The sequence below is a fragment of the Chiloscyllium plagiosum genome, chromosome 4 (genome assembly GCF_004010195.1).
Source record: "Chiloscyllium plagiosum isolate BGI_BamShark_2017 chromosome 4, ASM401019v2, whole genome shotgun sequence".
NCBI classification, from domain to species: Eukaryota; Metazoa; Chordata; class Chondrichthyes; order Orectolobiformes; family Hemiscylliidae; genus Chiloscyllium; species Chiloscyllium plagiosum.
The window spans coordinates 125,398,168-125,415,315 of NC_057713.1; positions in this window are offsets into that span (position 1 = coordinate 125,398,168).

Consider the following 17,148-nt stretch of genomic DNA (forward strand, 5'->3'; position numbering starts at 1 on the left):
TGTCCTACGTAGTGTTTGTGGCAGTCCTTGCATGAAATTTTGTAGATGACGTTGGTTTTATCCATGGGTTGTACTGGGTCTTTTAAGTTTGTTAGTTTTTGTTTGAGAGTGTTGGTGGGTTTGTGTGCTACTAGGATTCCGAGGGGTCTTAGTAGTCTGGCTGTCATTTCTGAAACGCATTCAAGAAGAACGGATACTCAAATAATACAGTCCGCAGATTCCTCAAGAACAAACCACGACAAGCAGACCAAACACCAGCCAGAAACCCTAACCACCTTATCATACATCAAAGAAGTCTCAGAAATGACAGCCAGACTACTAAGACCCCTCGGAATCCTAGTAGCACACAAACCCACCAACACTCTCAAACAAAAACTAACAAACGTAAAAGACCCAGTACAAGCCATGGACAAAACCAACGTCATCTACAAAATTCCATGCAAGGACTGCCACAAAGACTATGTAGGACAAACAGGAAGAAAGTTAGCCACCAGGATACACAAACACCAGTTAGCCACAAAAAGACACGACCCTCTCTCCCTCGCAGCCCTACACACGGATGAAAAAAACCACCATTTCGACTGGGACAACACATCTATCCTGATCAAATCCCATCTATCTTGATCAGATGGGTCAATGGGCTGAGAAGTGGCAGATGGAATTTAATTTAGATAAATGCATGGTGCTGCATTTTGAAAAACCAAATCTTCGCAGGACTTACACACTTAATTGTAAGGTCCTATGGAGTGCTGCTGAACAAACAGACCTAGGTGTGCAAGTTCATAGCTCCTTGAAAGTGGAGTGACAGGTAGATAGAATAGTGAAGAAGGCGTTTGGTATGCTTTCTTTTATTGGTCAGAGTATTGAATACAGGAGTTTGGAGGTCATGTTGCAACTGTACAGGACATTGTTAGGCCATTTTTGGAATATTGCGTGCAATTCTGGTCTCCTTCCTATCAGAATGATGTCGTGAAACTTGAAAGGATGTTGTCAGTGTTGGAGAATTTGAGCTATACGGAGAGGCTGAATAGGTTGGAGCAGTTTTCCCTGGAGCATTGAAGGCTGAGGGGTGACCTTATAGTGGTTTATAAAATCATGAGAGGTATGGATAGGGTAAATAGACAAAGTCTTTTCCCTGGGGTCGGGGAGTCCAGAACTAGAGGGCATAGGTTTAGGGTGAGAGGGGAAAGATGTAAATGGGACCTGAGGGGCAACTTTTTCATGCAGAGGGTGGTGCATGTGTGAAATGGGCTGCCAGACGAAGTGGTGGAGGCTGGTACAATGACAACATTTAAAAAGCATTTGGATGGGTATATAAATAGGAAGGGTTTGGAGGGATGTGGGCCGAGTGCTGGCAGGTGGGACTAGATTGGATTGGGATATCTGGTCGGCATGGACAAATTGGACTGAAGGGTCTGTTTTCATGCTGTACATCTTTATGATTCACTGACTCTATAAATAATATTCCCTGGGCCTGACCTAATATACGCTGGATTACTTGGGTGCAGTGAATATTTGACAATTGGGTGCAACAGACTCTTTATCAGTAAAGGATCCTGCCTGAATATCTACCATCAATTTAAGTGGATTTCAATTTCAAAGGATTACCTTCCTTGAATCAACCAGTGATTCCTTTCAAAAAGCTGACTTCCAGGAAATGCAAGGACATGGTATCGACATTTCACAGTGCTGGGCCCAATAAACAAACACGCAGAATCAAAGTGTCCCAGAAAGTTCAATTACTTTCTGAAATCCATGTGGCAGGGAAGGGAGGGCGATTTTCAAATTAGCTTGTATTAACGATGGTTCATATTATGTGCTTTGCAAATTCCCTTCCTCGTCATCCACCAAAACGGTGTACCTCACACGGAATGGCAGAGGCTTCCAACCGAAGTATGAAAATAATACCTATTCTTTGATTTGGAACAAGGAATGCAACTACAGGTCTGGCAAAATTGCTGCCCTGTTGCAGATCAATGCCCCAAAGATCTCTTTGGACTACATCCACATCATAATCAGAGCATCCTCCCTGAACGTAATGTAAAGCTTCAATTTAAAAATCACTCAGCAAGAAGCTGGTCTTTAATAATGAACTCCAAGAAGCTCACAAATACTCAGTTTCAAGAGCATTTTGCTATTGCCAACATCTTGTAGCAATTCGTATCCATTTGAAGGATACAGAATTAGATTGAATAATTACAATATGAGCTGTACAGTTCAGGACTCTCACGGTACTTATTGATATACTTTGTGAAAACAGCTTCCTCATTGGATATTCTTTATGCTAGTGGTACACAATCTTAATTGTACACAACTTGAACTTCACCAAAAACGATATTTTGTTTTAAATTACATTTTTCCCTCCAACAGAAAGTATATTTAACTGTAATTTATATCTGACTGTGCTCATACAACTAATTGGTTAGGCTATAAACCACAGAATATGTTCAAGAAGGCTTCACATGAAGGCAAAAAAACTCCAATAGCTATTTTACCTAGAACAATTTCTCGGTAGAATCTGCAGATGTTAAAGTAAGGTGAAAGTGGGTACTGCAGATGCTGGAGATTAGAGTCAAGATTAGGGTGGTGCTGGAAAAGCACAGCAGGTCAGGCAGCATCCGAGGAGCAGGAAAATTGACGTTTTGGGCAAAAGCCTTTCATCAGGATTGAGTCTGGGAGCTTCGGCGGGGGGAGAGATAAATGGGAGGGGAGTGGGGCTGGGGGAAAGTAGCTGAGAGTGCAATAGGTGGATGGAGGTGGGATACAGGTGATAGGGGAGGGGAGAGTGGAGGGATGTGGGCTGGGTGCTGGCAGGTGGGACTAGATTGGGTTGGGATATCTGGTCGACATAGACAAGTTGAACTGAAGGGTCTGTTTTCATGCTGTGCATCTTTATGACTCACTGACTCTTTATCAGTAAAGGATCCTGCCTGAATATCCACCATCAATTTTAGTGGATTTCAATTTCAAAGGATTACCTTCCTTGAATCAACCAGTGATTCCTTTCGAAAAGCTGACTTCCAGGAAGGTGGGAAGATTGGCAGATGGAGCAGGTCATGAGGATGGTGCTGAGCTGGAAGTTTGGAACTGGGGTAAGGTGGGGGGGAAGGGAAATGAGGAAACTGGTGAAATCCACATTGATGCCATGGGGTTGAAGGGTTCTGAGGTGGAAGATGAGGCGTTTTTCTTCCAGGTGCGGATGGTGAGGGAGTGGTAGTGTCCTCAGTAGAGTGGGAGGGGGAGTTGAAATGTTGGGCCACAGGCCGGTGGGGTTGATTGGTGCAGGTGTCCCGGATGTTAAAGTAAGCATAGGCTAAAACAGTTCTGAAGAATGTACACTGCACCCAAAATATTGGGTCTGCTTTCTGCCACTTCTAGGGTGATGCTGTGGTTAGCACTGCTGCCTCACTGTGCCTGAGATTAGGGTGACTGTTTGAGTGGAGTTTGCATGTTCTCCCCATATCTACATGGGTTTTCTCCCACAGTCTAAAGATGTGCAGATTAGCGGATTGGGTATACTAAGTTGCTTCTAGTGTTCAAGGTTGTGCAGGTTATGTTGGATGAGCCTTGGTTAATGCACAGCTGGGGGATGTATGGGGAATGTTCTTCAGAGAGTTGGGACTCAATGCACTGAATAGTCTCTTTCTGCACTGCAGGTGCTCTGTGATTCTCTCCAGACCTGCTGAGGTTTTCCAGCACTATTTGTTTCTTATAGGGTAAAACCTTATGTTTGATTGTATAATCATAATTAGAAAATATCTGCGCTTTAATTGATCTGAAATTAACATGAGAAATATTATCTTGCATCAGTCTTAAAAATGACAAATAAATCATTGTACATTAAATAACCACAAGGGTATTCATCACGAGAATTTACTTCTTAATCAATAAGTCTGTATGGGCAATATCATAAAATTTTCATGTTAATTGATATCAGATAATTATTTATGTTACAATCCTCGATGCACTCATCATAAAATATAAGCCTGCCACAATGTTACTGCCAAGTTTTGTTAGATCCAAAGGTTTTTGCTATTAGTCAGACCACTTCTTGCACAATTAGATGAAATTAAGGTTGGTGATCTAGATCCAGCCTATTAGTGAGAGAACTGGGAGAAGCACATGTCACCTCTGCGTAAGTTACCTGATGCTTTTTAAGTGCAATAAGGCACCCAATGGGAAGCATCAGGCCTCCCCTAAAGTACATTCCCAACAGAGTGGCAATCCTACCCCCAAGAGTTTCTGTCCAATTACAGACAGGTAGAGGCTGGGAGTTATTGTTGGACCACCAGAGACAAGTGATAGGTTAGGGGTCACACAAACGGATCATCATCAAGATGTGGTTGGCAGGGGGTCAGATGCAATAGCATGGAGTTGTGACCAACAGGAATTCCCCTTCTCAAAGCCAGGTCCTCAACAAGGTATATTGAGTAGCTTCCAGGAGCCACCAGACACCTCTGTGAGTTAGAGATAAACCCAAATTCTTGATTTTCCCACAACTTATGTCCTTCCATGGCTTAACATTGAATATAACCATCCATTAGCAAGGCCCCTGTTTTCAATTACCTTTTTTCCATCATGCATTCAGGCACAGAGATTTTACTGATGACTGCCATGTTTATTACCATTGGCAATGTTTCAACTGCAAAAGTAGTTGAATCCATGAACACGAACTGGGCTGCTTAGGGACAAGTAACATTCATATCACTCAAGTGCCAGGCAATGGCCATCTCCAACAAGAGAAACAAACTGTCTCCTATTGACATTCAATAGCATCAGCATCGTGGATTCCATCAACCATCAACATCCTGGGGGATTAACATTGACAAGAAACTGAACTGGACCAGACATATAAATACTGTGTCTGGAAGAGTGTGTCAGAAAGTCAGGGAGCAACTCACCTCCTGACTCCTCAAAGTCTGATCACAATCCACAAGGAAGAAGTTAAGAGTGTGATGGAATACTTTTCACTTGCCTGAATGAATGCAGATCTGACATTACACAAGAAGCTCTTCACTGTCATGAAAATCAGCCAATTTGATTGGCACCACATCCACCAGCTTAAACATGCACTCCCTCCACCAATGTTGCATCGTGCACTGTTTGCTACAAGGTGTACTACAATAACTCATTATGGTTTATTTGACAGTACCCTCCAAACAGGCACCTCTATCAACCAGAAGGACAAGGGCACCAGATTCATAGTTAAAAATCACACAACATCAGGTTATAATACAACAGGCATAACCGCCTGATGAAGAAGCAGTGCTTCGAAAGCTAGTGCTTCCAAATAAACCTGTTGGACTATAACCTGGCGTTGTGTGATTTTTAACTTTGTCCACCTCCAAATCATGACCAGATTCATAGGAACACTGCAACCCGAAGTTACCCTCCAAGCCATCCATCATTCTGACTTCGAAAATTATTGCCATTCTTTCAGGGTTGCTGGGTTATAATCTCCCTTCCCTCACACCATTTTGGTGTAATTATATGAAGGAAACTGAGCAGTTCAGGAAAGGACAATCTTTTCCAAGGGCTGAGCAAAAATGGCTGGCTTGCCTCATAATGCTCATATCCCAAGAATAAATCATTTTAAAATTTTGGAATGGTGGAGAGTGCAAAGAAATTAAAATGAATAATCGTTAGCTATAGATTAAAAAGTTAGCTACATTTTTACTCTACTGACTATGCGCATGAAAGAGCGCATAGTGATGTCAGATAATTTGGAACTGGGACCCAAGTATGTAGGTTTTCAGAGATGTCCTCTCTTATCTGTCTTTATTATATTCATAAAACCTGATAATTTTCATTCACTTAAGTGTTGATCTCATCTTATTAAGTGACCTTGATCACTCTGACGATCCTGTTGTGCTAAGTCACACGGTAAGTCTTTTAGTATGCCTTTAAGAGACAAGCTCATGAGGTCATTACTTTGTTATAGGACATAATCAAAGAGTATAATGATTTCATAATCTAACTTAGATCATTTAGGTATGACACTCTAATGGAAACATGCTACTGTATTGTAAACTAATAGCCTAATATTAGCCAAAACACTTAAGGAACCGAGGAACATAATGTTGGCACATAATAGTTAATTGTAATAAGCATCTGTTGGAACTTTCAATACCACAATATCCACACTGAGCTCTTTTGTTAAAGGAAATAACATAAGCATTGCCGGACCAGGTAATACACTATGTTAAAGGCAAATTCCTACACATTGGTGTCAGATATTTGAAAAAATCAGTTGAAGACTGAAGGAAAATGCTGTGTGTTGCAGTGGATAAGCTACAGAAGGGCTGCTTTTTACCCTAACATAGCATCCATAAAGAGCTAATTCCTTGTTGATTAGCAACATCTTTCAAGAGAAAATAAATTTCTAAAATTGCTTTAACTGGGAAGAAAAGAAAAACAAGGTGAGGTGCATTCTTGAGTTAGAATGGACAACCATTGGAGTGCAGTGTGGAACACATAGCAGGAAGGTTAGAATGCTCTCTTACTTCTTTTCACGACATACAGGCATAATGCTGTGGAAATCAAGCCTCACTTTCCCTGGAGCTGTCACAAGTGTGCATGTTTTATTAAACCACCATTTTTCCTAACTGCCTAATTTTGGGAACAGGAGAAAGTGAGGACTGCAGATGCTGGAGAGTCAGAGTCAAAATGTGTGGCGCTGGAAAAGCATAGCAGATCAGGCAACATCTGAGGAACAGGAGAGTCGACATTTCATGCATAAGCCCTTCAACAGGAATTTTGGGAATACCTAAGGCTTGGTTTCTGCCAATCTTGCTGGAGCTCTGGCTAGTTCCTTGTTTAGAAGCATCAATTAAACAATACAATGTGGTTTGGCAGCTGTATCCAAGCTAAGGATATCATGCGTCGGCACTAATGAAGGTCGAGATGTCAACGTATCAGCTAACACTGACTTTGATGACTCATTTCATTCATCAGGTCTGATCACCCCTGTGCCTCCTGTGAGTTACCCTGTTAGTCTCCAGGTCCTGAGGCCTTCTCCCTAATCCAGCCTAATGAGACATGGAATAAGACATGTCAGTACCTCAAGGCTCACTGTTTGAATCAATGGTGTTTCTAAATTACATAAATGATCTGGACTCAGAAATGCAAAGAAAAGCACTAAAAGTTTTGGATGATACCAAATTAGGAGGGATAGTTGAATCAAAAAAAACCTTCTTGACATTGCCAAAAGAGTTGACAAAAATATGCCAGTGGAATGGCAGATGCAGAAATGTGGTCGATGCTGACAATAGTAAGGAAAAATCTACATATTCTATTGGTTAAGGCTTGAATCTCTATGCTCCCACTTTGAGGCATTAAAGAGGGCAGGCCATAGACCACATCTGGTGCAAAATGTCCTATCCAGGCAGCACTAAAGCATCACGTCTGCCCATTCCTACAGCCTGCAGTCATGTCATCCCTGCGACAGGCAGAAAAGAAAATCAGAAAAGGTTTCAAGGTGATCAAGAGACAGATTCAAACTTTTTGTTTGAACCTCCCAGGTGATTTGAATCACTCCACAAGATTACATTGGCCATGTAAACAGGGCAAGAACATCTCTATAATAAATTAAAAACAAACTCCTCAATCCTTTCTGATTCCAAATAAATCTGTTGGACTATAACCTGGTGTTATGTGATTTTTAACTTTGTTCAGATTACAATTTCTCAGCCATCAATGACTTTTGCACAATAATGCTTGGATCCTTTCTCTCTCAGAAAAGCTGTTTTCAGTAATGTTCCCTGTAAATGATGTTTATTCTGTGTTGACCCTACTTGGCAACATAGGAATATGGGACTCAGGAGCAGGATTACTCCATTTGGCATGTTGAGTCTGCTCCATAGTCATGATCTTCAGTCAGATCATGGCTGATTTGGTTATGGTCTCAGCTCCATTTTCCTGTGCCTACTCCAAAAGCTCTGACACCTCATCCATCAAAATTTTATCAAGCACAGTCTTGAATAAATGTAAAACCCCCCCTTGAAAGTGGAATCGCAGGTAGACAGGGTCATGAAGAAGGAACTTGGCACGCTCAGTGCATTGAGTATGGGAATTGGGAGATCATGTTAAAGCTGTACAGGACATTAGTGAGGCCACTTTTGGGATACTGCATTCAATTCTGATCTCCCTGGTATCAGAAAGATGTTGTTAAACTTGAAAGAATTCAAAAAAGATTTACAAGGATATTGCCAGGTTTGGACAGTTTGAGCTAAACAGAGACCATGAATAGGCTGGAGCTATTTTCCCTGGAACATCGGAGGCTGAAGGGTGACCTTATAGTGGTTTATAAAATCATAAGGGACACAGATAGAATGAATAGCCAAGCTCTTTTTCCCAGGATAGGGGAGTCCAAAACTAGACTGAGAAGAGGAAGATTTAAACAGGACCCGAGAAGCAACGTTTTCACGCAGAAGGTGGTACGTGTGTGGAACGAGCTGCCAAAAGAGGTGGTGGAAGCAGATACAATTACAACATTTAAAAGGTATTTGGATAAGTACATGAATAGGAAGGGTTGATATGGGCCAAATACTGACAAATGGGGTAAGATTAATTTAAATAACTAGTTGGTGCAAATGATTTGGACCAAAGGGTCTGTTTCCATGCTGGATAACACTATGACACTATGACTCCACTACCTTCCGGGGAAGAGAATTCTACACTCTAATGACATAATCCTTTGATAGGAAAGACCATAAGACCATAAGATAAGAAAAATCTTATCTTTGTTTTAGATGGAAATTTGTTATTTTCAAACTATGTCTCATAGTTCCAGTCTCATCGACAACAGGAAACAGGAGAAAGTGAGGACTGCAGATGCTGGAGAGTCAGAGTTGAAAAGTGTGGTGCTGGAAAAGCACAGCAGGTCAGGCAGCATCCGGGTAGCAGGAGAGTCAATGTTTTGGGCATCAACCTGATGAAGGTCATATGCCCGAATGTCAACTCTCCTGCTCCTCTGGTGATGCCTGACCTGCTGTGCTTTTCCAGCACCACACATTTTCACCACAACTGGAAACATCCTCCCAGTCTCCACCTGATTCAGTCTTTATGAGATCTTATAAGTTTCTATAAGATCACCTCTTATTCTTTCAAACTGCAGGGACTTAGTAGTAACCCGTGCAATCATTCTTCACAAGATAAGCCCTTCATCCTAAGAATGAGGCAAGTGAACTTTCTTCAAAGTATTTCTAAAGTAATTAAAACTTTTTTTCAAAAAGGAGGACCAAACCTTTACACAGTACTTCAGACGTGGTCTCACAAAGGCCCAGTGCAACTTGTGTAAAATGTATAACTTTTATATTACACTAAACAACAACAATCTATTTGCCTTCCTAATCTTTGCAGTACTTGCAAATTAACCTTTTTGATTCATATCCCAGGACACTCAGGACATAGGTTTAGGTTGAAAGGGGAAAGATATAAAAGAGACCTCGGGGCAACGTTTTCACGCAGAGGATGATACGTGTATGGAATGAGCTGCCAGAGGAAGTGGTGGAGGCTTGTAAAGTTGAAACATTTAAAAGGCATTTGGATGGGCATATGAATAGGAGGGATTTGGAGGGATATGGGCCGGGTGCTGGCAGGTGGGACTAGATTGGTTGGGATATCTGGTCAGCATGGACAGTTTGGACTGAATGGTCTGTTTCCATGCTGTACATCTCTATGACTCTATGACTCTGTACCACTGAGTTCTGTAATCTGGAAACCATCATGTATGACACTGTCTTTACCGAGGTTATGATCCTGGATGAGACCACCAAATTATGATATGATCTGGTTTGGTACCAATAACCTGGCTTTGTTTAAAGGAGTTAAGTTTAAAATTCCAAGTATTTCTAAAGGTGATAAAGCCAAAGGATTCCTTGGTTCTAAAGGAATAAAATAGAATTTATTTTATAATGTTAGCAAAGTTGAACATCCTACAATAAATCTACAATTAAAAATCCAACATTAAGGTTAAAAGGAGTTAAATAAAAGACTGCTGATAAGGTTCAGACAGGTCATATCATATACAGATTTTAGTGGCAACACTATGGGTTAGCAAATGTGATTAAAACATTGTTTCCTTTAGAAAGAATCCTTCACATTTAAAAACCCAGCTTTAGAACTCACTCAAATGTTACACAATCATGGCTTGCCTCAGTGACTACTCACATCTTGATGGTTCAATCTCTTTCCCAGAGACTATAATCCATTGGTTTTCTGAGACTGCACTCCAATACCTATTCATGAGCACAGTTCCAGCTCTTTCACTGAGAGCTGGGTTTTACAGTTTTTCAGTGTTCAGTGAATGTCTTTAAGCTAGTTTAATTCTAACTCTCGAACCAAGCAGTTTCTTCTATTATGATTTTACTTTCCTAGTTCACAAACCTTTTCAGTGCCATACACCTCAAGGTTACTGAATTGTAGTTATCCCACTTTTTGGAGTTAAACATTATAAATGAAATACTAAAGCACATCAGTCAAGAACTAGATACTTACAACATCGAGCTTAAATGCTCTGTTGTTTGGCCAATTCACAAAGTACTTTGCACACTCCTGTATTAGGTCACTCTTATCTACTGCCCTAATCCACCTACAGAGTCCATGGATCATCATCGAGTGGACCCCAGCATTGGTGGGGGGAAATGCAACCTTTTAATCTTATTTCCATATGGGAGAAGTGCCAGAGATTAGATCATGACAAATGTTGCACCCAATGAAGTGCCATAAAGATAATTCTTACGTCTTCAATTACTTACTTTCTATATTAACTTCTTGGATGAGAAGGTGAGGCATAATGCATCAGATTTGCTGATGATGCAAAAATAGTTGGAAGAGGGTGAGGACTTTGCAAGGTGTTACAGATGGGTTGAGTGAGTGGGCAAAAGCATGGCAGATGGAGTCTAATGGAGGAAAGTGTTAGCTCATGTCCTTTTGAAAGAAAACTCAAAAGGCAAATTATCACTTAAATGGAGAGAAACCCCAAAAGAGGTCAGTGCAGAGAGAGCTGGGTGTTCTTGTGCATGAAACACGACAAGTTAGCATGTTGGAATATTGCGTGCAATTCTGGTCTCCTTCCTAGTAGAAAGATGTTGTGAAATTTGAAAGGGCTCAGAAAAGATTTACAAGGATGTTGCTTGGGTTGGAGGATTTGAGCTATAGGGAGAGGCTGAACAGGCTGGGGCTGTTTTCCCTGAAGCATTGGAGGCTGAGGGGTGACCTTATAGAGGTTTACAAAATTATGAGGGACATGGATAGGGTAAATGGAGAAAGTATTTTCCCTGGGTCAGGGAGTCCAGAACTAGAGGGCATAGGTTTAGGGTGAGAGGGGAAAGATATAGAAGAGACCTCAGGGACAACTTTTTCATGCAGAGGGTGGTACATGTATGGAATGAGCTGCCAGAGGAAGTGGTGGAGGCTGATACAATTGCAACATTTAAAAGAAATTTGGGTGGGTATATGAATAGGAAGGGTTTGGAGGGATAAGGGTTGGGTGCTGGCAGGTGGGACTAGATTGGGTTGGGATATCTGGTCGGCGTGGACGGGTTGGACCGAAGGGTCTGTTTCCGTGCTGTGCATCTCTATGACTCTATGTAGATGCAACAGATAATTTAAGAATACAAGTAGAATTTTGACTTTTATTGCTAGGGGTTTGGAGTTTAAAAATAGGGAGGTGTTGGTACAAATGTGTAGGGTATGGGTGAGGCTACACCTCATGTGCAGATTTCATCCCCTATTTAGGAAAGAAATATGCTGGCATTGGACAATGTGCAAAAGAGTTTCACAAGGCTGATTCCTGAAATAAAGGAGCTGACATATCAAGAACAGATTAGATCTTTATTCATTAGAATTTAGGGATGACCTTACTTAAACATGGAGGATTCTGAGGGAGCTTGACCAGGTGAATGTTTGGAAAATGTTTTCACTAATGGGAGTGTGTTGAACTATGCACAGCTGGCATGAAAGGGGAGGTGAACTCTCAGGTAGATCAGCCATCATCTTATTCAATCATAGAATCCCTAGAGTGCATAGAGAGGCCATTCAACCCATTGAGTCTGTACCAACCCTCTGAAGAGCATCCCATCCTTTCCCATAACCCCACATTTACAGTAGTTAACCCATTTAGCTTGCACATCCCTGAATTCTATGGGACAATTTAGCATGGCCAATTCACCTAATGCACATAATTGGACTGTAGGACAAAACTGAAACATTGGGCAGAAACTCGTGCAGACGCAAGGAGAATGTACACACTCCACTCAGTCACCTGAAGCTGGAATCAAACCTGGGTCCTTGGTGCTGTCAGGCAGCGGTACGAACCAATGTGCCACCTGAATTAGCCCTGAAGTAGCTCAGAGCCTAAAAAGCCTACCTTCAGACTGCACCTTGTTAGTGCTAACAGTCTGGGCTAGCTGTTTGAGAAACCTATCAAGAGCAAAGTGTTATTTTCTCATTGAATGGTAGTGTGCTCTTAATGGTCTGCTTCTTCTCTTTAGTCTTATGGTCTTGTGGAGATGATGGCAAGGACTTTGGCAAGTTGCAGTGAGGAGAGTCCCTTGATAAAACTGTGTTGCAGTTTCAAGTGGAATATCGCATCTAATATTTCTAAAGTGTGTAAAGACCCCACAGCCTGTGCAGAGGAGACTTCATTGATTGATATCTGTTCTGATTGTAATGAGGTCAGCCCAGTGGACCTCATAGAATATGAGTTCCCTGACTGAACCACGTTCACAGCCCCAATCAGGAGCCCTGGCTGACAGATATAAAAGGAGTGTTAGGTGTTCTGCTCACTCTGAGAGCTGCCTCTATGCTAGCTGGGCCAGTGTCACGCACTATGCACATGTAAATAAAGGGTGACTTGGTGATGGGATACCAGCCTCCTGGAGTTATTTCAGTACCAGGGCTGAAAGGCATCAGTTACACAGAGAGATGAGAGTCGATGGACTTGTTCACTGCAGAGCAGTTAAGCTTCTGGTCGAATTTTCTGGAGATGTCATGTTGGTTTTTGATAATCAATGATAGAAAAATATTAATAGAGTTGGAAGGAAAAACAAAGAACTTCGGATGAGGAGTCCAGAATTGGAGGGCATAGGTTTATGGTGAGAGGGAAAAGATTTAAATGGGACCTAAGGGGCAACCTTTTCAAGCAGAGGGTGGTACGTGTATGGAATGAGTCGCCAGGGGAAGTGGTGGAGGCTAGTACAATTACAGCATTTGAAAGGCATCTGGATGAGTATATGAATAGGAAAGGGTTTAGAGGGATACGGGCCAAGTGCTGGCAAGTGGGACTAGATTAATTTAGGATATTTGGTCAGCATGGACGAGCCATAGAAAATGCAGAGTTAGAGGGATAGGGTGGTGGAGGTGAGTCTGGGTGGAATGCTCTTTGGAGGGTCAGTGTGGACTTCTTGGGCCAAATGGCCTGGTTCCACACTGTAGGGATTCTATGATTCTATGAAACACTAATGACAAAAATTAGAAAACCCACAAATACCCCTAGATCGATGAATTAAAATGGTTGAATTGCTTTGTTCATCTATAATTACTTAGTGAGTTTGCATTTGAATCACTGAATAATATTAGGGACATAGGGCTCCAAAAATAAATATCAACAGCAATGCTATAGAATTTTTCTTCAGAAATCATACCTTTCAGTGTCTCATGCTGATCCAATTTAATTTGTTAATAGATAATTATGTAAGATAACAGACAATGGACCATTTTTCATTCAAAGACGAATTTTGCACTGTAGTTAATGTTTCCCATGAAAGTAGGAAATAGCATTTTGAACAAATATTAAAAGGGTATGGGAAAAGGGCAAGATACTGAATAGCCTGCTATACAGTAGCGTTTTATTACTCTATACATCGAACCATTTCTTGAGCAAGTAAATGAACTACCAGACTTCATTATTATTTATATTTGAAAAATCCACAGCAGCACAATGAATACACAAATCCAAAAATGTCATTCCAGATTAAATGATTAAAGAATGTTCTTTAATTGTAAATATTTTGCTATTCCACAGAATAATTATGTTCACACAATTAAATGGAAATAATTTGAGAGATACGTGACTTTTTGGATTGGTTTGCTTTCTCACATAATAACAAAGAAGATTTCAATTTTGGACAGATTTATTCATCTGTATGCTGAAAGCAATCTTCAGCAGTACAGCAAACATTTTTTCTTTATCTTTCGTGATTTAAAATTATGCTGAGTCAAAATTAGTGTACAGATGCTTAACGTAGTTATGTTAATTCTTAACTCCATTATGTCATTAGAAAAAAGAACCGTTTTAAAATAAGCGAGTTATAATGGCAGCAAACACTATCCCTATTTTGTAAAATTACATTTTAACGCTAAAGGAATTATGTTATGTGTGAAAATACAAACCCCTATTCCTGAGCATGCGTGTGTGAATATACATTGCATGTACATATAGATATTGATAATTGCATGTTTCTAAATAAATGCTTTAATACTAATGCTGTCCACAAGATTTAGTGCATTTCAAAGAAAGGAAGGCGGCAGTGTATTCAGTGTTTTCTTTATCTCTGTGTTTGGAGTTATACAAAAGAAATTTGGAGAAAATGACACAATCGAGAGAATTTTGTTTTATTTCTTCTGAACTTGGTGAGGGATGTCAAATTTGATGAATGAGTTCTTCTTTCACTTTAGACAAATTGCATCAGCATGAAATACACCCAGGTCAGTGTAAAATCCCTGGTTTAACACCTTGTCTACGCTTCAACGCAGACTCCAAATGATCTCACTCTGTTTGTTTTCAGATTCCATGTAGCTATTTCTGTGATTTGTCAATAAGGTTGCCAGATTAGTAAAAAAAAATGTACCTTTATAATCCCTACTACAGGAAAGAGGCCATTCAACCCAACAAGTCCATACCAACCCTCCAAAGAGCATCCCACCCAGCACTCTCCACACTATTTCCATAGCCCCATATCCAATGACTACATGTTACTGGACACTACAGGACAATTTAGCACGGCCAGTCCAACTAAACAGCACATGCTTAGACTATGGGAAGAAACACATACAGGCTCAGTGAGAGCTAGCAAACTCCAAACAGGCTGGAATCGAACCCGGGTCCCTGGCACTGTGAGGCAGCAGTGCTAACCGCTGTGCCACCATTTTAACCCATGTGCATTAGATATTTACTCAATGATGGCTAACTGCATTTCAGCTAAAACCCAGAAATGACAATTAGCAGAGGCAGATTCTTACTTCTATACAACTCAGAGTTGAAATAGACAATAGAAATAAATCAAACACAACCAATGTTCTGGCATTAAAATAGCACTTTTAATGCCCATGGGTACTTCAGGCAAAAATTAACACTAGCAAGGAGGAGATATTGGAACAATGTTAAAAATCACACAACACCAGGCTATAGTCCAACAGGTTTAATTGGGAGCATGAGCTTTCAGAGCGCTGCTCCTTCATCAGGTGATTGTGGACCACCTTGTGAAGGAGCGTCACTCCGAAAGCTAGTGCTCCCAATTAAACCTGTTGGACTATAACCTGGTGTTGTGTGATTTTTAACTTTGTACATCCCAGTCCAACACCGGCATCTCCAAATCATATTGGAACAAGTTATCAAGTTAAAGGGGTTGAATTATTAAACATTTTACAAAAGAAGAGAGGAATGGGGATTGAAGGATGAACTTCCAGAGTTTAGTGTCTAGACAGCAGATAGCATTGTTATTATTGAAGTACAAACTGTGATAGGTGCAAATGGCTGGAGTTGCTTCGAGGGCTAGTGGCTGGAGATGGTTACAGCGAGAGAGAGAGAGACAGAGAGAGAGAGAAGGCCATGGAGGGATATGAACATTACACAAGAGCTATTAAATTAAGCTTTGATGACCCAGGAAGCAGTTTAAGTTGGTGACCTTAGTGTGTTTTCTGAGCAAGATTTAGTGCTATTGAGGATATTGGCTACAGAGTTTTGAATAAGCTTAAGATTACAAAGGGATGAGGTTGAGATGCAAGCCAAGTTGGGATGATGATACCCATGGAGGCAAAGAAACTATATTTACTTAAATGTCATGAATGAGAAAGTAAATAGACAAGATTTCACTTTTATTTTTATATTAACAATCAAACAGTTTCAACATAAAGCAAACTTAAGTTTTATTTTATTACACAATAACTGATGGACACAACAAAAATAAATCTCATAAGGGTTATTTCTCTGACCCCTGAGGTTTCAGTTTCCTTTATAGTTAAGGCTGTCAATTTCTAAATAAAGTAGTTTGGAAACCAAAGTCAGTACATCCAAGAAAATATTGACAAGCCATCTTCTCAATACAGCCCTACCTGCCTGGCATTCATACCAATGTGACTAAATTAGAACAGTGCACGAGATTTTAAATTAAAACAGCAGAGGTGGGGTGATTCAGGATACAGAAAATACAAAATCAGCAAGGGTACTTTCAAGTCTTCCATGGACTTTGGAGAAGATAAGCAGAATAGGTCAAGAAAGGACAGAAAAATAAAGAAAGGCAAAAGGGCATTCCTGATCGGGTGATGAATGGGAAATTGTGAAAAGTTGAAAGCATTATATCTGAATGCCAGGAGCATTCACAATAATCTCAAGGAATTAATAGCAAGGAAAGATATTAATATGTTTGATTCAATATGGACAAGTGTTTGTCAAGTGGCCACAAATTGAAGAGATAGAATCATTTTCTGTTCACTCTCACATTTTTTCCTTTTCTTGAGAAGTTTCCAATCTGATGAAACCATTCCTGAGTCTAACAGATTTTGGAAAATTGTAATAAGTCCATCACTATTTCTGCAGCTATCTCTTTTCGAACTGTAGGGTGTGTGCTGTCGGTTGTTGAATTTCACCCATTTCAGTTTCTCCAATACTTTGTTGCTGATAGTAATTTCCTTAATTTTGTCATTCTGTTTATCCCTGAGGTTACCCTCATTGCGTATAAGCTACCAGTCTTGTATTGTGAAGGCTGGCACATAATATTTATTTAATGCCCCTGTTAGTCTACCATTTCTCTTGATAATTTTCTTAATTTCTGCTTCCAAGGGATCAATGTTTAGATTAGATTAGATTACTTACAGTGTGGAAACAGCCCCTTCAGCCCAACAAGTCCACACCGATCCACAGAAGCC